This window comes from Podarcis raffonei, chromosome 10, assembly GCF_027172205.1.
Source record: "Podarcis raffonei isolate rPodRaf1 chromosome 10, rPodRaf1.pri, whole genome shotgun sequence".
In the NCBI taxonomy this organism is placed as follows: Eukaryota; Metazoa; Chordata; class Lepidosauria; order Squamata; family Lacertidae; genus Podarcis; species Podarcis raffonei.
Genome location: NC_070611.1, coordinates 74760486 through 74782302, shown reverse-complemented (window position 1 = coordinate 74782302; position 21817 = coordinate 74760486). Strand labels below are relative to the sequence as shown.

General features: G+C 46.3%; 1 protein-coding gene and 1 pseudogene across 2 annotated transcripts in view; both read right to left on the bottom strand.

The window, feature by feature from the left end:
- The window catches only part of LOC128421964 (oocyte zinc finger protein XlCOF6-like), a 121370-nt gene that overhangs the window by 28765 nt on the left and 70788 nt on the right, over nt 1-21817 (bottom strand). The window contains exon 1 of one of the 2 annotated variants that reach the window (XM_053405359.1): nt 10816-10920. The exons of the other annotated variant lie outside the window; for it this stretch is intronic. The gene's annotated coding sequence lies outside the window, so the exon portion shown is untranslated. Of the gene's footprint in view, nt 1-10815; nt 10921-21817 lie in introns of those variants that run through there. 2 annotated transcript variants of the gene reach the window in all.
- Nucleotides 6967-21817, bottom strand: part of LOC128422020 (zinc finger protein 208-like) — a 28334-nt pseudogene continuing 13483 nt past the window's right edge.

Sequence of the window (21817 nt, the reverse complement as noted above, 5' to 3'; positions counted from 1 at the left end):
TTGGCCCTGTAGACCTGAAGGAGCGTCTCCACCCCCATCCTTCACTCTGAACACTGAGGTCCTCCTCTGAGGTCCTCCTGCTGGTCCCCTCTCTGTGATAAGCGAGGGTACAGGGAAGCAGGCAGAGGGCCTTCTCGGTGGTGGCGCCCGCCCTGTGGAACGCCGTCCCTTCAGAGGTCAAGGAAATGAACAACTACCGGAGATTTGGAAGACAGCTGAAGGCAGCCCTGTGTCAGGAGGTTTATAATGTTTGATGTTTTCCTGTCTTTTATATGTACTGGAAGCTGCCCAGAGTGGCTGGGAAAACCCAACCAGATGGGCAGGGTACTACAATACTACAATTATTATTCTTTTGTGATTTTTTTGTAGTTATTTTGGAATTTGTACTGCAATATTAGCTCAAGAAATGTTATGGGTGGACAAAATCACAGTTTTGCCATAAACTATAACCCCACCCACGAACGCTCATTCACATACATTCTGTAAATTTGGGGAGGTCACACACCTCACCTGTGCTAATACTGGCAGTCTTTGGCCTGCACAGGCACACCCGGTGTGTAGAGCCTCCAGCCACAGGCACTGTCTAGCCTGAAAATGGGTCCTTTGACTGGGAAGATTCATGCAGTCGCTGTCATCGGATGCTGAAGGATTGTATCTCAGCTTGTCAGTCACACTGCCTTCAATGAATAAGAGGAAGAGAAATGTTTTCGAGGTGCAACTTCTCTATCAGCCCTGAGAGCCATTCCATGGACTCTGCACCCCGGTTTCTGATGACAGGTGTACATTATCCTCACCCTCAGCAGAAAAGACAATAAAGATGGAAGCCTGAGAGAGAGGAAAAGGTTTCTGGCTGCTTCCTGGGTGGGATTGCGGAAACCAAGAGCCGCTTCTGAGAAGGCCTCTCCCCTCCCCTCTTCCCCTCTGGATTTCCTCTTCTCTCCAGGGGGCCAATGGGTGTATGTGGCAGCAAAGTTGGCATCTGCTTCCGCCACAGAATCCAAACAGATGTGACCAGAAAACACCATCGCTTACAACAAAATCTAAACCATGCTGAAAGGAGAGCCATAGATAATCTCAGAAACAACCCAGACATTATAATTAAAGAAGCAGACAAAGGTGGAGCTGTCGTCATCATGAACAAAACTGACTACATTCAGGAGGCTCACAGACAACTTTCCAATACCGCCTTTTACATAAAATTGGACTCAGACCCCACACAAGAATACAAAAAAGAACTGAACAAGATTGTTAAGGAGCTACCCCCACACATCCAAGAACAGATCCTCACCAACACACCAACAGAACCTCGACCAGGAACTTTCTATCTTCTACCTAAAATACACAAACCAGGAAATCCAGGACGCCCCATCATTTCAGGTATTGGCACTATTACAGTGGGTGTCTCCGGTTATATGGACTCTGTTCTGAAACCATATGCCATCAGTGCTCCCAGCTATGTACGTGACACCACAGATTTTCTGAGGAAAATACAATCTTTAAATAATCTTCCCAACAATACTATACTAGCTACTATGGATGTGGAATCTCTGTATACCAACATCCCACACAATGATGGTTTACAAGCTATAAGGAACACCATTTCAGATAAAACCACAGCGGACTTTGCCACCAAACTCTGCCAATTTGTCCTTACCCACAACAACTTCAAATTCGGTGATGACCTGTTCCTTCAGATCAGCGGCACAGCAATGGGCGCCCGCATGGCCCCACAGCATGCCAACATCTTCATGGCAGATTTAGAACAACGTTTCCTAAACTCCTACCCACTCAAACCTCTCTTGTACCTGTGATACATTGACAATATTTTTATCATCTGGACACATGGTCAACAGACCCTGGACACCTTCCACCAGAAATTCAATGATTTTCACCCCACAATCAACCTAACAATGAATCAATCTATGCAAGAAATACATTTTTTGGACACTACTATAAAAATACAGGATGGGCGCATAGACACCACCTTATACCGTAAACCAACTGACCGACAAACATATCTACATGCCTCTAGCTACCATCCCAAACATACCAAACAGTCCATTGTATATAGCCAGGCACTACGTTACAGCCGTATCTGTTCCAATTCTACAGACAGAGACTCTCACCTAAGAGATCTACAGCAAACCTTTTTAGAACTAAAATACCCAGCAGATGAAGTTAGACAACAGATCAACAGAGCCAGACTGATACCCAGAGAGAACTTGCTGCAAGACAGACCCAAAAAAGAAAATAACAGAACACCTCTAGTCATCACATACAGCTCCCAAGTTAAAACAGTACAACGCATCATCAGAGATCTACAACCTCTCCTGGGCAATGACAGTTCTCTTTCTCAAGCTCTGGGAGGAAGACCTTTCATTGCCTACAGACAGCCACCCAATCTTAAACAACTCCTAACCCACAATAATACTACAACCAGACGTAACACGGACACTGGCACCAGAGCCTGCAATAAACCCAGATGCCAACTTTGCTGCCACATACACCCGGACAACACCATTACTGGCCCCAACAACATCACACATACCATCTCGGGACTATTTAATTGCTCATCGTCTAATATTGTATATGCCATCAAATGCCAACAGTGTCCTTCAGCTCTCCATATTGGACAAACAGGCCAAACCTTACGCCAAAGAATAAACGGACATAAATCAGACATCAAGAATCACAAGACAGAGAAACCAGTAGGAGAACACTTCAATCTCCCAGGACATTCTATACAAGATCTCAAAGTAGCTGTTTTACTACAAAGGAATTTCAGAAATAGACTGGAAAGAGAAGCTGCTGAATTGCAACTCATTACCAAACTTAAAACCATGGAGAGACCTGGTCTGAACAAAGACATTGGATTCTTATCTCATTATACATGACAAAGCCATTTTTCACCTTCTCACCCCTTGCTTTTTCCTGTAAGACCTATTGCAGTCGTTAAGAGTCGTCAACAGGCTCATCACAGCTATCTGCCAATCACCCATTCCCACCACCCTTCTGAGTAATACCCCTCCCCACCTTCTCACTATATAGAAGGATCTGGCAACTTCTGTTTCAGTGTATCTGAAGTGTGCATGCACACGAAAGCTCATACCAAGAACTAACTTAGTTGGTCTTTAAGGTGCTACTGGAAGGAAAAAAAATTTTTTGTTTCTGCTTCATTGACTATGCAAAAGCCTTTGACTGTGTCGACCACAGCAAACTATATCAAGTTCTTAAAGAAATGGGAGTGCCTGATCACCTCATCTGTCTCCTGAGAAATCTCTATGTGGAACAAGAAGCTACAGTTAGAACTGCATATGGAACAAGTGATTGGTTCAAAATTGGGAAAGGAGTTTGACAAGGCTGTATATTGTCTCCCTGCTTATTTAACTTATATGCAGAATTCATCATGCGAAAGGCTGGACAGGATGAATCCTGTAATAAAAAAATTAAGGTCTTATATATATAATAAATGTTCATAAATGTACCAAGCAAGCACATACATAGATAGACCACATGTCTGGAGCAGCACAGGAACACCGTCCTGAAACCATTTAGACTCCCAAACTGACCAAATGTTTTCTCTGCAAGGAGGGAGGGGGTGAGGGAACCTTCCCATTGTCTCAGGAATTGGGAAATCACCATCTCAAAGGTATGACCAGACTACCAGGAAAGGGAATCAGATAAGGCATTATCAGATAACCTGGCAGACAGGAAAAATGACAACATTCAAATTCCTGTTGTAGACCGCCTTTTCTGTGATGTAGGTATGATGTATGTGGGGGGTGGTCTTGGGTTACGCCCCTTCTGTGATGTATGTGTGATGTATGGAGGGGTGGTCTGGAGCTCCAGGGCAGGGAACTTAAAATGTCTATATAAAGGCAGGCACACCTTTCTTCTGGGTCCTCCTTTTCTGCGTGTGAGGGGAGCACTCTGTTGCAACAGATCAATAGAGATCAGGCTTACTAGCTACTTTGCTTCTCAGTATTCTCTGGTTAGTGTCTGTTATTTCCTCCTACCGATGGAGAACCTACAAGGGACTCTATAAAGGGCTCTTGTGTCCCCCATAAGGGAAGAAGGGCAGCTTTTGTTTACAACAGATGGCACCCCAGATGGGACCTTTGGTTGCCCGGATTCTGGGGGCAAGGAAGGACTGGTGATCCAGCGCGCACCAGTCCATTTGCCAGGAGGAGCCACCAGTCCTCTAGTGACCCCAGGGTCTGGAAAGAACTGGAGTTCCAGCGGGGCTAACCAGAGGAAGCAACGCTTGATCAGGCCGGCCACAAATTTATTTATTTTTTAAAATAATCTTTATTGATTTAAATTACACACATATACAAAGAATTTGGAATCTCATACTGCAAAAAAGAAAATTAAAGAAAAAACAATTAAGAAAAAAGGAAAGAAGAAAATACAGAATAAGAAAGAAGAAAAAGCAGATTTATGTGCATGAAAAAACTTAATCTTCCTAATTAAATAAAAAAGACTTCTGACAAAACGAGTCTTCCAATCATTCTCATTGTACTGTTTATACTGCCATTGTTGGTTTGTTTTTTCAGTTTTATATTCTTTAATATTGTTCCCGTCTACTCCACAAACAGTATTTGTTGTGTTTACAAGTATCACTCAAGTTCTGCTAATATGGTGTGGTTGGTACAATATGATCTTATAGAATCCTTAAATATTCTCCCTTCTCCAAGTATTTTCTGGTTCAATACTCCTCTAACTCTTCCCGTCAGTTTTGCTAGTTGTAAATATTCTGACATGAGTATATGGCTTCTCTTGGTGATGTCCACAAGGGTATTTTTGGCTCAAGTAGTCCTTTATATTTATTCCAGATTTTATATCACGATTTTCTTATCACATGGCTCAAAAATCCCCTGTGGACCTTCACTTTTTTGTACATTAAAGAAGCGTGCCATCCAGACCGATTCTCATGGCCTTCCAAGTCTAATAGGTCCGTATCTTTTAGTGTAATCCAGTCTTTTATCCAAACCAATCCTGCCGCCGCATGGTAGAATTCCAAATCTGGCAATGCAAAACCTCCTCTCTCCTTTTGATCTGTTAATAACTGGCGTTTAATTCCCGGTTTCTTTCCACTCCATATAATATAGACATTTCCCTTTTCCACTCCTTAAAACAATTCATTTCTCCTAAAATGGGCATCGTTTGGAATAAGAAAATCATTTTGGGGAGGATATTCATTTTCACAACCGAGTCTCTTCCCCAGAGTGAGAGATGGAGTTTGGTAGAGGTTTCCATATTTTTTAAAAAAATTCTTTCCATACTTACTATAATTATCCTCATATAAATTTAAACTTTTATTTGAAATCCAGATTCCTAAGTATTTAACCTTATTTTTAACTTCCAGGCCTCTTTTTTCTTGAAGTTCTTTTTTTTCTTCCATTGTGAGGCTTTTTGTCAGTAATTTAGTTTTTTGGTAGTTTATTTTCAGCCCCAGGCCGGCCATAAATTAATCTAGTAAAAGACCCCGGGGTGGCCAGGAGCAGTGCATGCGGACGTGAGTCTAGCAATAGAGAAGATTGTGGGCGGGATTCTCTGAAACACCCAGCAACCCAGATTCTCATCCTTTGCTGTCTCTTTTGCTTACGGTCTTCACTCCCAGCCTTCCTGGCAAGAGGTAGCGAGGAGGGGGAGGGGAGAACGGGAGACTTGGGGTTCTGCAATTAGAGAGGCAATTAACTGCAAGGGGAGAATGCCAATCAAAGCTTTCATTCCCTGTCGGGGAACCTGAGATCTGAAACTTTTCCTTTTTCCCAAGGAAGGCGCCCCAAGGCTGGTCCAAGTGGCCAGTTTGGATAGCAGGGGACTTGGGCTCGGTTTCCAATTTCTCTTTTTCTCATAAATGCACCTGCACCGGCAGCACCAAGATCCGGGAGGAAGTGACTGGTGCGCGTCAGAGCGCAAGGGCGTTTACAGTTCCTTTCCGTTCTCTCTGGAGCAGCCGGATTTGGCACTGGGCTGCCAGGCGTCCAATGGAAAGGGACTCTTTTCCATAGCGTGTAAGAGGCAGAAAAGGTTGCTGGGACCCCATTGGAAAAAGAGGGAGGGAGAAGGACTTTGTAGAGTTCTTCGTAGAGAAGACAAACGACTGTCAAGTCAGGAAAGACCTGGGAAAAGGCTGGCGGGTTTTTGCTTTGGTTGAAAAATGGGATCCCCACATTCTAAGAGTTCTAACCGCCACACTCAGAGGCATGTGCTGGTCGCAGCAGGAGGGGGGGTCTCCCTGGATGCTTCAGCAGCCGGCCTCCTCTGGGTCTCCTGGCCCCCTCCTCTCCTCCCTCTGAGCATGAACTGCTCTCTGCCACAGACTCTTCCCGCTCATCAAACCCTGTTTCCTCCTCAGCTTGCAACACCCCCCCTTCCGGTCTGCTCCCTTTTCTCCTTCTTTCTGCTCATCCCACCACCAGTCCCCAGGATCTGAGCCTTCTTCCCTTTTGGGTCCCCAGCTTGTGCCTCCCCCCCCCCTCACCAGCCAGTCCATGACAACAGCAGCAACAACAGCACTGTGGTCCTCTGGTAGGAAAACTCCCGAGTAGCATGATTGAAGCAAAACTTCTGGGACTATGGAAAAATACTATCTTCCTCAAACCCCAGAATGAGCAGGAGCTCTGGGGTTGCCCCATGGGGTTCATGAGTGAAGGTGGGCCCCCCGGGAGACTTCCCTGGTACCTGCAGCCCCTCCTTCCCCCTCTTGAAATTAGGCTTGGGGGGAAATCTCCCATTCAATTTCAGTATTTCAAGTTTTCTTCAGAACGCGCAGGGCAGGAGGCAGTTCTGGTGAAGAAGCAGTGCTGGGAGATCATGCGGTGTGTGGGGGGGGGTGACAAATTTTGGTGCAAAAATCAAAGGTACTTTCATCTAAAATTATACTCACTATTGTGAGATGCTACCTTCATTATTATGCAGTTTTACATATAAACACCAGAACTTCACATAAACCTGAGAGGAAGACATCCCACACTCCATACATCTAAATGGGTTCTCCCATGTGAGAGTCCCTAGATGTTCCTTAAATACTCCATTATAAATAAAGCACTTTTTGCAGTCTTTTCATATAAACTGCTTCTCCTCTTTGAGTTTGTGATGGTTTGAAGGGTGTCAACTGTTAAAGTTCTTCCTGTCCATAAGTCTGTTGATTTTGAACTTCCACTAACAGTGAACCTCTGTCTACTTTCCTGATATTTATATGGTTTGTCTTTTGTGTGAGTTTGTTGATATAAATCAAGGGTTCCACTCTGACTGAAGCTCCTTTTACAGTCCATACCTTTAAATGGTTTCTCCCGTCTGAGTCCGTTGATGTGTTCTAAGTTTTCCATTCTCACTAAAGCTCTTTCCGCACTCCATACATTTAAATTGTTTCTTACCGATGTTAGCATGTTGATGTCTTCTCAGGTTTCCACTATAACTGAAGCTCTTTCCACATTTCATACATTTAAAAAGGTTTCTCCCCTGTGTGAGTCCGTTGATGTCTTCTAAGGTTTGCACTATTACTAAAGCTCTTTCCACACTTGATACATTTATATGGTTTCTCCCCTGTGTGAGTCCGTTGATGTTGTCTAAGGTGTGTACTCCGACTGAAGTCCTTGCCACACTCCATACATTTAAATGGTTTCTCCCCTGTGTGAGTCCGTTGATGTTTTCTAAGATCTCCACTCTTACGGAAGCTCTTTCCACACTCCATGCATTTAAATGGTTTCTCCTCTGTGTGAGTCCGTTGATGTGATCTAAGGTGTGAACTGTTACTGAAGTCCTTTCCACACTCCATGCACTTAAATGGTTTCTCCCCTGTGTGAGTCCGTTGATGTTCTCTAAGGTTTCCACTAACACTAAAGCTCTTTTCACACTCCATGCATTTAAATGGTTTCTCCCCTGTGTGAGTCTGTTGATGTCTTCTAAGTTTTCCATTATCACTAAAACTCTTTTCACACTCCATGCATTTATATGGTTTCTCCCCTGTGTGAGTCCGTTGATGTTGTCTAAGACTTCCATTATCACTAAAACTCTTTTCACACTCCATACATTGAAATGGTTTCTCCCCTGTGTGAGTCCGTTGATGTCTTCTAAGTTTTCCATTATCACTAAAACTCTTTTCACACTCCATACATTGAAATGGTTTCTCCCCTGTGTGAGTCTGTTGATGTGATCTAAGGTGTGAACTTTTACTGAAGTCCTTTCCACACTCCATGCATTTAAATGGTTTCTCCCCTGTGTGAGTCCGTTGATGTTCTCTAAGGCTTCCACTAATACTAAAGCTCTTTCCACACTCAGTGCATCTATATGGTTTCTCCCCTGTGTGAGTCCGTTCATGTTGTCTAAGGCTTCCACTCTGACGAAAGCTCGTTCCACACTCCATGCATTTAAATGGTTTCTCCCCTGTGTGAGTCCGTTGATGTCTTTTGAGGTTTCCACTCTCACTGAAGACTTTTCCGCACTCCATGCATTCAAATGCTTTCTCCCCTGTGTGTGTCCGTTGATGTCTTTTGAGGTGTCCACTCCTACTGAAGACTTTTCCGCACTCCATGCATTCAAATGCTTTCTCCCCTGTGTGAGTCTGTTGATGTCGTCTAAGGTCTCCACTCTGACTGAAGACTTTTCCACACTCCATACATTCATATGGTTTCTCCCCTGTGTGATTCCATTGATGTGATCTAAGGCTTGCACTGAAACTGAAGCACTTCCCACACTGCACACATTTGAATGGTTTCTCCCCTGTGTGAGTCCGTTGATGTTGTCTAAGGTGTCCACTCTGACTGAAGCTCTTTCCACACTCCATGCATTTAAATGGTTTCTCCCCTGTGTGAGTCCGTTGATGTTGTCTAAGTTGTCCACTCTGACTGAAGCTCTTTCCACACTCCATACATTTAAATGGTTTCTCCCCTGTGTGAGTCCGCCGGTGTGTTCTAAGTTTTGCATTGAAACAGAAGCTCTTTCCGCACTCCATACCTTTAAATGTATTCTTTCCTTTTTGTGTTCGTTGATGTGAACTATGTGTGCTCATTCAGTGAAGCATATTCCACATTTCACACATTTTAATGGCTATATCTAATGAAACAAAAGGTGCCCTGTCCCCTGCAATTCTGTCTTCTCCATCACCTTTTTCAGAGTGGGCAGAAAGGAAATCCTGTTTGGGTTTCAGGAAAAAGAACACAGGGGGAAAAGGACACATCAACCGCCATAAGCACCTTCTCCTATTTCAACATCTCCTACATTCTCCCATGTCCTCCCCATGTTCCCAATTTTTAGAAAATGAAAATGGTATGATGACGAATGATAGTAATGCATCAGCAACCTTTCATAATCCTCAATCATCTTTAATAACACAGCATGATCTTGTAATACCGTTGTCCTCTGAGACTGCCTTTCAAATCAAGTGGTTGCCCCCATTTCCACCTCTGGATCTTCATGAATCACCTGCACAGTCCCACTGACCTCAGGAGGTCCATATGGACCATTTTGGGAGACCCAGGTCTACGTCTTTTCTGGGGACTGTGGTCTGGGTCAGTCAGAGAACTAGTGACAAGGCTTGGTGCTTGGGGTCAGCTGAATGGGTGCTTAGGGACGCTCCTGTTCTCGGAGATGGACCTCTGTCTACATGCCTCACATTGCATGAAGAGCAGGAGAAGCAGAAGGAAAGAAGATGGCAAATGGGAATCCCAGATGGAAACACCCACCCCAATGGTTCTTTACAATGATGATGTGCTGCCTGATCCTCTGCTTGTCTTCTGACACAGGACTATCCTAATCTGTCACTGAAAGGCAGGATATTCATGGCAAGGAGATAACTGTACTTAATAGTAGGTAGCCATATTGGTCTGACACAGTTGAAGTAAAAAATTAACAAAAATAGTCCAGTAGCAACTTAGGGTCTTGGGAGAAAAGCAATGAGAAACCTGGACAGCATCTTAAAAAGCAGAGACCTCACCTTGCCAACATATAGTTAAAGCTATGGTTTTCCCAGTAGTGATGTATGGAAGTGAGAGCTGGACCATAAAGAAGGCTGATCGCCAAAGAAGTGATGCTTTTGAATTCTGGTGCTGGATGAGATTCTTGAGAGTCCCATGGACTGCAAGAAGATCAAACCTATCAATTCTGAAGGAAATCAGCCCTGAGTGCTCACTGGAAGGACAGATCCTGAAGCTGAGGCTCCAAGACTCTGGCCACCTCATGAGAAGAGAAGACTCCCTGGAAAAGACCCTGATGTTGGGAAAGATGGAGGGCACAAGGAGATGGGGACGACAGAGGATGAGATGGTTGGACAGTGTTCTCGAAGCTACCAGCATGAGTTTGAACAAACTGCGGGAGACAGTGGAAGACAGAAGTGCCTGGCATGCTCTGGTCCATGGGGTCACGAAGAGTCGGACACGACTAAGCGACTAAACAACAACAACAGCAACAGCACCTTAGGGACCAAGTGCTTGCACACTTCATGTGCTTGCACACTTCTTCATATAGTGAAGGGTAGTGTGAGATGGTAGTAGGAGTACCTTTCTGAGAAAAACCCCAGCCCACCCTCCCACGATATACAAGGTTCTGGTGACATCTGTGTCAGTGTATCTGAAGAAGTGTGCATGCACACCAAAGCTTATACCTAGAACAAAATTAGCTGGTCCCTAAGGTGCTACTGTACTATTTTTTAATTTTTTATTTCAAGTGCGTCAGACCAATACGGCTACCTACCTGAATCGAGATGTCATGGGGTGTTGGGGAGCAGTAGTTCCTTTGGTGGGGGACATGTCCTGCACCTCCTGGGGTCATTTTTCCACCCTTGGTCCCCACCCTGCACTCAGCTCTCACCTGTGGCTTCCAGAAGCTGTCAGCATGCAACAGGGGTTCAAGCAACGGCTTCAACCGGCCGGCTAACCCAGGTGAGGAAAGCTGATGGGTCTCAAATCCTTGGGGGGCTGGGGAATTCTGCTGCACCTGAAGTCGAGCCCTGGTGGATGGAGAGGAGGAGAGCAACCGTGAATCCCACAGTCCAGAAGGCAGATTCTGCCCATGCGGAAGAGGAACGTGAAGGGCAGGTGGGGCACGTCCACCTGGAGGCTTGTTATCTAGTCCCAGGGTTACTCTGACCTTGAATTATATATAAATTACAGTATTGAAATGCGCCTGCTCCCACTTCATAGTCAGGGTTTTACTGTGAGTTACATTTTTGCTATTTTTGGATCCTGTTATGCTTATCAGTCTTCGGCTGCGCAAAGAGGGAGAACTGCGCAGCGCCCCTTCAGCGAGGCGCCTGTCCTGGCTTCTGCCTTAGCCTCTTCATCCTGCTGCCCTTGGCACTGTTATCCCAGAAGCCAGAACAGCCACACAGTATCCCAGAAGCCAGATTCCTCTTGCTGTTCTGGCTTCTGGGATTCAAAAAAATTTTTTTCTTGGATTCCTCCCCCCAAAACTAGGTGTGTCTTATAGAGCGAAAAATACGGTAGGTACCGCTCCGGCGGGAAGGTAAATGGCGTTTCCGTGCGCTGCTCTGGTTTGCCAGAAGCGGCTTAGTCATGCTGGCCACATGACCCGGAAGCTGTACGCCGGCTCCCTCGGCCAGTAAAGCGAGATGAGCGCCACAACCCCAGAGTCGGCCACGACTGGACCTAATGGTCAGGGGTCCCTTTACCTTTAACTATATGTACTGGAAGCTGCCCAGAGTGGCTGGGGGAAAATACTAATACTATAACATCTAGAGTGGTACCTCGGGTTACAGGAGCTTCAGGTTACAGACTCTGCTAACCCAGAAATAGTACCTTTAGTTAAGAACTTTGCTTCAGGATGAGGGCGAAATCGTGCTCCAGCGGCGTGGTTAGCTAAAGTGGTGCTTCAGGTTAAGAACAGTTTCAGATTAAGAATGGACCTGCAGAACAAATTCAGTTCTTAACCCGAGGTACCACTGTACTATTATTATTATCTTGTGATTTTTTGTAGTTATTTTGGAATTTTTACTGCAATATTAGCTTACGAAATGTTATGGGCAGAGAAAATCACAGGGTTGCCGTAAATTATAATCCCACCCACAAACTCTCATTCACATACAGTCTGTAAATTTGGGAATGACACACACCTCACCTGTGCTAATACTGGCAGTCTTTGGCCTGCACAGGCACACCCGATGTGTAGAGCCTCCAGCCCCAGGCACTGTCTATCATGAAAATGGGTCCTTTGACTGGGAAGATTCAGGCAGTCGCTGTCATCGGATGCTGAAGGATTGTATCTCAGCTTGTCAGTCACTCTGACACTGCCTTCAAAGAATAAGAGGAACAGAAATGTTTTCGAGGTGCAACTTCTGTATCAATCCTGAGAGCCATTCCATGGACTCTGCACCCCTGTTTCTGATGACAGGTGTACATTATCCTCCTCAGTGGAAAAGACAATAAAGATGGAAGCCTGAGAGAGAGGAAAAGGTTTCTGGCTGCTTCCTGGGTGGGATTTCGGAAACCAAGAGCCGCTTCTGAGAAGGCCTCCCCCCTCCCCTCTTCCTCTCGGATTTCCTCTCCTCTCCAAGGGACTAATGGTTGGACTGGACAGAAGCGCTGCGTCTCGACAGGGGTTTATGGGGGCGAGCAGAGGTTGGAGCTTGCAGGAAGGAAGGGTGGGGGGACAGGACCCCCACTTTCCAGGGATCCCTCTCTGGTCGCCTTGAGGGGGGGGGTTGATTCCTGGGCGGGAGGGAGAAGGCAAGGCGACCCCTTCGAAGATTGCCCAAAGAAGCCACGATTGAGACGCCCCCCCAAAAAAACTGGTCTTCCTACCTCCCCCCCCCAGTGCTGCTCTTCCCTTCCCCCTCCCTCTCTCCCGCAGTTTCCCCTGCACTCTACCGCGACTGACACCTCGCCCTGCGCCCCCATCTCTCCATCCTAGGGCCCCCCCAAGAACAGGAGCAAGGGAGGGACTGGGGGGTCTCTATCCAGGCGTCTCACGCGCCCCTTAACCCTTTTATGGGACGCGCGGAGCCTGGGAAACGGGGTGAGGGATCCGCCCTGCGAGGAATGCCCCCTTCGCAGCACGCGCGCAGGGATCCAGGCCCCACGAAAGGCGCTTGGGGAGCTGGAGGGGTCTCTGGGTCCTCTTCTCCCCTCTCCGCCCCCCCCGGGACCCCTTTACCTTTTTGTCCTCGCTCCCGATTCTCCTTTCCTGCAACATCCACTTGGGCGGGTCCCCTGCCTCCTCCCTCCCCTCTCCGAAAGCGCGCTGCCCTAGAGCTACGGGGCAGAGCAGCAATCCGGAGTGGAAGCTCCACTTCCAGGAGAAGCAGGCAGGTTGGGAGGGGGCTCACCCCCCCCCATTCTCGGAGCAGAAGCCGGATTGGAGGAGGAGGAGGAAGGGGTGGGATGTTTGGAGGCGGGATCTGGGGTTGTGGGGGCGGGGTGAGAGTGTTACGAAAAAGGAGCAATGCAGAAGCAAGCACCAGGTGGCTGGAATGGTAAACAGGATATGGCTGTTATTGGATTGTCCCGTGGGAAACTGGGACTGTCTGTAAAGTGCTCTGAGAGCCGGATGTTACCTCAGAGCAGCACATGACCCTGTACTGGAAGTACAGGGGTGGAGTTTATTCTCTCTCTGCAGTGGGAAGCAGAGTGTGCAGACATGTTTCTCTGTACTGCTGAAAGACAGGAATAAAGACATGTAAATATATTTCTGTCTGTCTCTTTCCCCCTCCCCTGGGAATGGAGGTGGGGGAGGACTGGTGTGTTCTCTTCACGTTGAGGAGAATCGCCGATTGGAGACCTCCTTTGATCTTGCCGGGAGTCGCAGACGGGAGGTCATAAGGAATCAAGCCGGGCACCTGGAGGGTGGCCAAATTCCTCTGGACTAAGAGCTAAGCTGAAGGCTCTGACTTATGGCTTGATACCGACAACTGGTAGCAGAACCGATGGATATCTGATCTATGAGAATCTGCATGAGAGGTGAGAGGTCGATGAATCGTTGCCATCCTCTGCACCTAAGGAGATAAAGAAAAGCGTCTGCCTGCAGCCAGAAGCTGAAACAGACAGCTGGACACCGAGAGGAGTGTGTTTCAAGGCAACGGAGCCCCAAAAAAGGTATGCTGCATTTTGGGGGAGAGAGAATGAACGCAGAAAGCTTATTTTCTGGTTCACAAGGAAGAGCTGCGTTTGAGAAAAACAACAGCTCTGAAAGAGCAAGCTTGCATACCAGAAATTCCTGTGGTTTAGATAAGGAGTTCCGTCCTGAGCAGGTTGCTAGGCAACGTCTGCCAGTTACTGAGAGGCCTAAAAAGAGCCTGGGAAATCGAAAGTGTATCTGCGCAGCTGTGCAAGGGTTTTGAAAAAACAGCCCAAAGGCAAGCCTGCCAGTGAAGCAGTAAACAAAGACTTTTGGAGGTTTACTGGCTTGGAAAGTGAAAGCTGGCTTGAGATTGAGCTCAGAGCTGACCCTTGGATTCAGCATGGATGCCAAGAAGGGGGGAGTGCCCCTGAATGCCGTGGTTCTAGATGAACACAGCCGGCATGCTGCACTGGAAGAAAAGGACAGGGGGAGGGAGGAACGGAGTTCTAATTCCCCCACCGATGAGGCTACTGGAAAGGATGCTGTAGCTTTGAATGTTGTCCAGTGTTACAGTTGCGGACAGGCTGGGCATCTTCAGCGGAGCTGCAAGAAGCCACGTCAGCCTAAAGGAGCGAAGGGCCGCTCAGCAAAGCCTGAGGCGTCAGGCAAAGGTCGTACCAAGCCTATGGTGAAACCTGCAAAGGCTTTGATGGCGAAAGGAACCACGCCAGATGTTGGGAACGCGTTTATTATTGACACGGGCTGCACTGTCCATATGTCCCCACACAAAGGACTCTTTTCAACGTTTAAGAAGCAAAGCTTCACTGTGACACAGGCCAATGGTCAGGAGCTAGAAGCGGCCGGCGTGGGAACTGTCTATCTAAAGAGTCTGAACTTGACAATACACAATGTTTACTTGGTTCCTGAATTGAAGTTCAATCTGCTGAGTGTTTCGCAGATTGCAAAGAGAGGACTGAAACTGTCCTACGATGCTGAGAGCTGCGAGATCTACAAAGATGGAGAGCTTTATCTTTCTGCCAAACAGAAGGATGGACTATATTTGTTGACTTTTGCACAAAATGATTACATGGAATGTAATTCATCTGTGTCTAACCTAGTTTCTCTTGCAGGTGTGAGCAAGAAGAAGACCGGAGTCAACAGAGCATTTCAGCGGGTGTATGCTGATGTGATTGGTCCTCTAGAACCATCTAGAGGCAATGCAAGATATTATCTTGTGTGTGTGGATCATTTCTCTAACTATGTCTGGGTTTATGTGTTGAGAAAGCCACAGGAAGCCTTGGAGAAGTTTCAGGAGTTTTGTGACAAAGTTAAGAGTATGCATGATGCTAACATTGATTGTCTATTCACAGACAAGAAGCAGATTTTTCTTTTACAGGATTTCCAGCGGTTCCTGCAGAAGAAGGGAATAAGACACAAGGTTTCTGTTTCAGCGGAAGCGTGGAACAGGGGTGTCTGTGTACGGGTGAACAGAGAATTGCAAAAGGGGATGGAAGCGCAATTGCTTAGTTCACATCTGCCACATGAGTACTGGGCCGAGTCTCTGATGTCGTATTGTTATACGAAAGTGAGAAAGGTTTCAAAAGAGTTGGGAAGTTCTCCTTTTGAGAAACTGTTCCACAGAAAACCTTCTGTTGCCCATTTCAAGGTTTTTGGGTCTCATGTGAGAACAGAAGCTCCAGGTGGAGTAAAGAATGCCAGAGGCATTTTTGTGGGGTATGAAAAGGGTCTCTACAGAGTAATTTTGTCTGAATCTGGTCAGGTGATTCTCACAAAATTTCTAGAGAGTGCTCCTGAACAGGAGAGAGTGATAGTACACACTTTTCCCACTGATGACGATTCAGATGATGATGATTTCACTGATTTCAGCTGTACTGAAAGTGATGACACTGATAGCTCGGAGAGCTCAGTTGTCACAGTCATTGAGAGGAAGTCTCACACAATGGATAGGCCTTCACAGGTGAAGGATGAACCACTGTTTACCATTGGAACTAGTTCTCCAAAGAGTCCTGAGACTGGACCAGTGAGCAGAGAGGATCAGCACCTCATACGTAGGTCTGAGAGAGTTACAAAGGGTCAACCACCCAAGAGATACTCAAAAGAGTTTGCTAACTTAGCTGTTGCATGTGTTGCTGTTGTAAACAACCGAGGACAGGTTGGAGCTGTGTCTAAGTCAGAGACAAAGACACAACAGAGAGTTGCTAGCCAAGGTAATGCAGATGCACTCATTCCTTGGAAACCAGACAACCAGAGAGGTACACTGGGGAAACCAGTGGCGGGGAGTTCCAAGGGTGGAACTGAAACAACAGGGGAGTGTTATGTGTATAACAACTGTTTGTTTTCTTCTCTGGATCATGCTTTGCTTGCTGCAACACGCATTGATTCTTTTGGGGGAGGATGTTACGAAAAAGGAGCAATGCAGAAGCAAGCACCAGGTGGCTGGAATGGTAAACAGGATATGGCTGTTATTGGATTGTCCCGTGGGAAACTGGGACTGTCTGTAAAGTGCTCTGAGAGCCGGATGTTACCTCAGAGCAGCACATGACCCTGTACTGGAAGTACAGGGGTGGAGTTTATTCTCTCTCTGCAGTGGGAAGCAGAGTGTGCAGACATGTTTCTCTGTACTGCTGAAAGACAGGAATAAAGACATGTAAATATATTTCTGTCTGTCTCTTTCCCCCTCCCCTGGGAATGGAGGTGGGGGAGGACTGGTGTGTTCTCTTCACGTTGAGGAGAATCGCCGATTGGAGACCTCCTTTGATCTTGCCGGGAGTCGCAGACGGGAGGTCATAAGGAATCAAGCCGGGCACCTGGAGGGTGGCCAAATTCCTCTGGACTAAGAGCTAAGCTGAAGGCTCTGACTTATGGCTTGATACCGACAGAGAGGAGGAGGTGCCGGGAGGGGAAGAATTGAGGGGGAGGAGGAGAAGGGGGAGAAGGTTCCGGAGATCCAGCTGCAAAGTGGGTCCCGTCCCTCCTACAAGGTTTGCATTGCAACATCCTCCCCTCCCCCACCCCACGAGCTTAGATCCCTCCGTGTTTTAGGTCTTGGCGCTGTTCAAACCAGGAACAGGGGGCAGCTAAACGACCCCCCCAAATCCCAGCTCCCCACCCCAGCCTCTGACTAAGCCCAGGACAATGACCGTGGACACTGTAGCAGGAACCCCCCCCCAATCATTCAGTTTCTACAAACTTCACACACACTCACACTCACACACTGCATACGCTATACTTCTCTTATAAATTCAAGAAAATCAACCATACATCGGATTTGCACTGTTCCACTTCTATTTTACTCCATGAAGGAAGGACTACAAAATGGGGAAGGTTTGATACAGGGCACCCATAATCCCTTCAGCATACCAGCACATCCACAGGAGCCCTGCCCAGTTGCTATGCCAACCCTGATGGTCCTAGACAGAAGACCATCAAGATCACAAAGAACTTGCATATGGGAGTGGATTCAGCATGGAATGAAACAAAGGACAATGATCAGATCTTCCCTCTGGGGGCGGGAAACTGCAAACTCCCCGCTGTCACCTGGAAAGTACTCATGGGGGGGGGGGAAATGGGGAACCAGCCAGGTGGCAGGACACTCAGGTTACCACCACAACTCCTCCCTCAACCCCTCCTTTCTGTGATGTAGGTGTGATGTTTCTGGGGGTGGTCTTGATCTACAGGGTGGCAATTTCAAAAGTCTTTATAAGCCCTTGCACAGCATTTTTCTGGGTCCTTCCTCTCTCCTGCAAGTGAGGGGAGCACCCTGTTGCAACAGTTCAATAAAGGCCAAGCCTACAGGCTGCTGTTTTGCTCCAAGTTATCCTGGTTGGTGTCTTTGTTTTTGTCTAAGGGAGCCCTCAGATTTTTCCGTTAACAGACACAGGCACCGTCCATGCACAACAGCCAAGAGGCTCCAAAAAGCAGCCGATACAATTGTAGCAAGAAGCAGATTCCATGTCTTAAGGGAGAAATCTGAGGGCTCCCTTGGACAAGAAACAAGGAGACCAGCCAGGAAGAGCAGAGCAAAAGAGCAGCCAGTCGCCTTGGTCTTGATTGAAGACTGTCTCCACAGGACTCCCACCTGCCCCCAGGTGGAACAAGATGGAAGCCCCCAACAAAAGAAGACCCCAACTTTTATTAGCTGCTAATCCCCCATGCTACACCCCCAAGACTACATCATGACTACATCATTGACACATCACACAGAGGAGGGGTTCAGGGAGAAGAAGAAGAAGAAGAGTTTGGATTTGATATCCCGCTTTATCACTACCCGAAGGAGTCTCAAAGCGGCTAACATTCTCCTTTCCCTTCCTCCCCCCCAGCAAACACTCTGTGAGGTGAGTGGGGCTGAGAGACCTCAGAGAAGTGTGACTTCTCTGAAGGAGGAGGAGTTGTGGTGGTAACCTGAGGGTCTTCTCACCTGTCCGGTTCCTTCTTTCCCCTCCCCATGATTACATTCCTGAGGACAAAGAGGAGTTCACTGTTTCCTTCCCCCAGAGGGAAGGGCTGGTCACTGTCCTGTGTTTCAGTTCGTACTGAATCCACTTCCATATGCAGGTCCTTTGTGAGTGGAATGATCTTCTGTCCAGGACCATCAAGGTTGGCATGCCAATTGAGTAGGGCTCACTGCGGACGTGTTGGCTGCCTTGTGTCAAGTCTCCCCCCCTTTGATAGTCCTTCCCTCATGGTGCAAAATAAAAGTCGAACGGTGCAGATCCGATGTACGGCTGATTTTCTATGAATTTATAACAGGAGCATTGCATATGTCGTGTGTGAGTGTCGTGTTTGTACAAACTCAATGATTGCAACACATGATTCCCAATCCCAAAGAAGGGCAGTGCCAAAGAATGCTCCACGTACCGTACAATTGCACTCATCTCACACGCTAGCAAGGTTATGCTTAAAATTCTACAAGGCAGGCTCAAGCAGTATGTGGACTGAGAACTCCCAGAAGTGCAAGCTGGATTTAGAAGAGGCAGAGGAACCAGAGACCAAATTGCAAACATGCGCTGGATTATGGAGAAAGCTAGAGAGTTCCAGAAAGACATCTACTTCTGCTTCATTGACTATGCAAAAGCCTTTGACTGTGTCGACCACAGCAAACTATGGCAAGTTCTTAAAGAATTGGGAGTGCCTGATCACCTCATCTGTCTCCTGAGAAATCTCTATGTGGGACAAGAAGCTACAGTTAGAACTGGATATGGAACAACTGATTGGTTCAAAATTGGGAAAGGAGTACGACAAGGCTGTATATTGTCTTCCTGCTTATTTAACATAAATGCAGAATTCATCATGCGAAAGGCTGGGCTGGATGAATCATGTAATAAAAAATTTAAGGTCTTATATATATAATAAATGTTCATAAATGTACCAACCAAGTGCATACATAGATATGTCGACCACATGTCTGGAGCAGCATAGGAAGACCGCTCTGAAACCATTTAGACTTCCAAACTGACCAAATGTTTTCTCTGCAAGGAGGGAGCGCGTGAGGGAACCTTCCCATTGTCTCAGGAATTGAGTAATCACCATCTCAAAGGAATGGCCAGACTACCAGGAAAGGGAATCAGATAAGGCATTATCAGATAACCTGGCAGACAGGAAAAACAACAACATTCAAATTTCTGTTGTAGACCGCCTTTTCTGTGATGTAGGTATGATTTTTGTAGTAGGTGGTCTTGGGTTACGCCCCTTCTGTGATGAATGCAGGGGTGGTCTGGAGCTCCAGGTCAGGGAATTTAAAATGTCTATATAAGGGCTGGCACGCCTTGGTTCGGGGACGTCCTCAGGGGAGCACCCTGTTGCAGCAGATCAATAAAGATCAGGCTTACTAGCTGCTTTGCTTCTCAATAGTCTCTGGTTGGCCTCTGCTCTTTCCTCCTGCCGATGGAGAACCTACAAGGGACTCTATAAAGGGCTCTTGTGTCCCCCATTAGGGAAGAAGGGCAGCTTTTGTTTACAACAGATGGCACCCCAGATGGGACCTTTGGTTGCCCGATTCTGGGGGCAAGGAAGGACTGGTGATCCAGCACGCAGCAGGCCATTTGCCAGGAGGAGCCACCAGTCCTCTCGTGACCCCAGGGTCTGGAAAGAACTGGAGTTCCAGCGGGGCTAACCAGAGGAAGCAACGCCTGATCAGGCCGGCCACAAATTTATTTATTTTTAAATATAATCTTTATTGATTTAAATTACACACATATATAAAGAATTTGCAATCTCATACTGCAAAAAAAGAAAATTAAAGAAAAAACAATGAAGAATAAAGGAAAGAAGAAAATACAGAAAAAGAAAGAAGCAGATTTATGTGCATGAAAAAACTTAATCTTCCTAATTAAATAAAAAAGAATTCTGACAAAACGAGTCTTCCAATCATTCTCATTGTACTGTTTATACTGTCGTTTTTTTCGGACAGTTTTATATTCTTTAATATTGTTCCTGTCTACTCCACAAACAGTATTTGTTGTGTTTACAAGTATCACTTGTTTTAAATCCATGGCCAATCTTTGGTGTAACTGAAAATATTGTAGCCAATCCGTTAGGTGATTTTTAATTTAATCCTCATTTTTCAATGTAGGCTTGTCTTTATCTATTTCTAGGATTAATCCTAACGTAGGCCAATCTGCTTTCATATTTCTTTTTCTTACTGCCCTGGCTTCTCTTGGTGATGTCCACAAGGGTATTTTTGGCTCAAGTATTCCTTTATATTTATTCCAGATTTTATATCACGATTTTCGTATCACATGGCTCAAAAATCCCCTGTGGACCTTCACTTTTCCGTATATTAAAGAAGCGTGCCATCCAGACTGATTCTCGTGGCCTTCCAAGTCTAATAGGTCTGTATCTTTTAGTGTAATCCAGTCCTGCCACCACATGGTAAAATTCCAAACCAATCCTGCCACCACATGGTAAAATTCCAAATCTGGCAATGAAAAACCTCCTATCTCATTTTTATCTGTTAATAACTGGTGTTTAATTCTCAGTTTTTCCCCAGTAGTAATGTATGGAAGTGAGAGCTGGACCATAAAGAAGGCTGATGGCCGAAGAATGGATGCTTTTGAATTCTGGTGCTGGAGGAGACTCTTGAGAGTCCCATGGACTGCAAGAAGATCAAACCTCTCCATTCTGAAGGAAATCAGCCCTGAGTGCTCACTGGAAGGACAGATTGTGAAGCTGAGGCTCCAAGACTCTGGCCACCTCATGAGAAGAGAAGACTCCCTGGAAAAGACCCTGATGTTGGGAAATATGGAGGGCACAAGGAGAAGGGGACGACAGAGGACGAGATGGTGGGACAGTGTTCTCGAAGCTACCAGCATGAGGGAGGCAGTGGAAGACAGGAGTGCCTGGCGTGCTCTGGTCCAGGGGGTCACGAAGAGGCAGACAAGACTAAACGACTAAACAATAACACAATTCTCAGTTTCTTTCCACTCCATATAAATCTAGATGTTTCCCTTTTCCACTCCCTAAAACAATTCATTCCTCCTAAAATGGGCCTTGTTTGGAATAAGAAAATCATGTTGGGGAGGAGATTCATTTTCACAACCGAGACTCTTCCCCAGAGTGAGAGATGGAGTTTGGTCCAGGTTTCCATATTTTTAAAAATTTCTTTCCATACTTTACTAGAATTATCCTCATATAAATTTAAACTTTTATTTGAAATCCAGATCCTTAGGTATTTAACCTTATTTTTAATTTCTAGGCCTGTTTCTTTCTTGAAGTTCTTTTTTTCCTTCCATTGTGAGGGTTTTTGTCAGTAATTTAGTTTTTTTGGTAGTTTACTCTC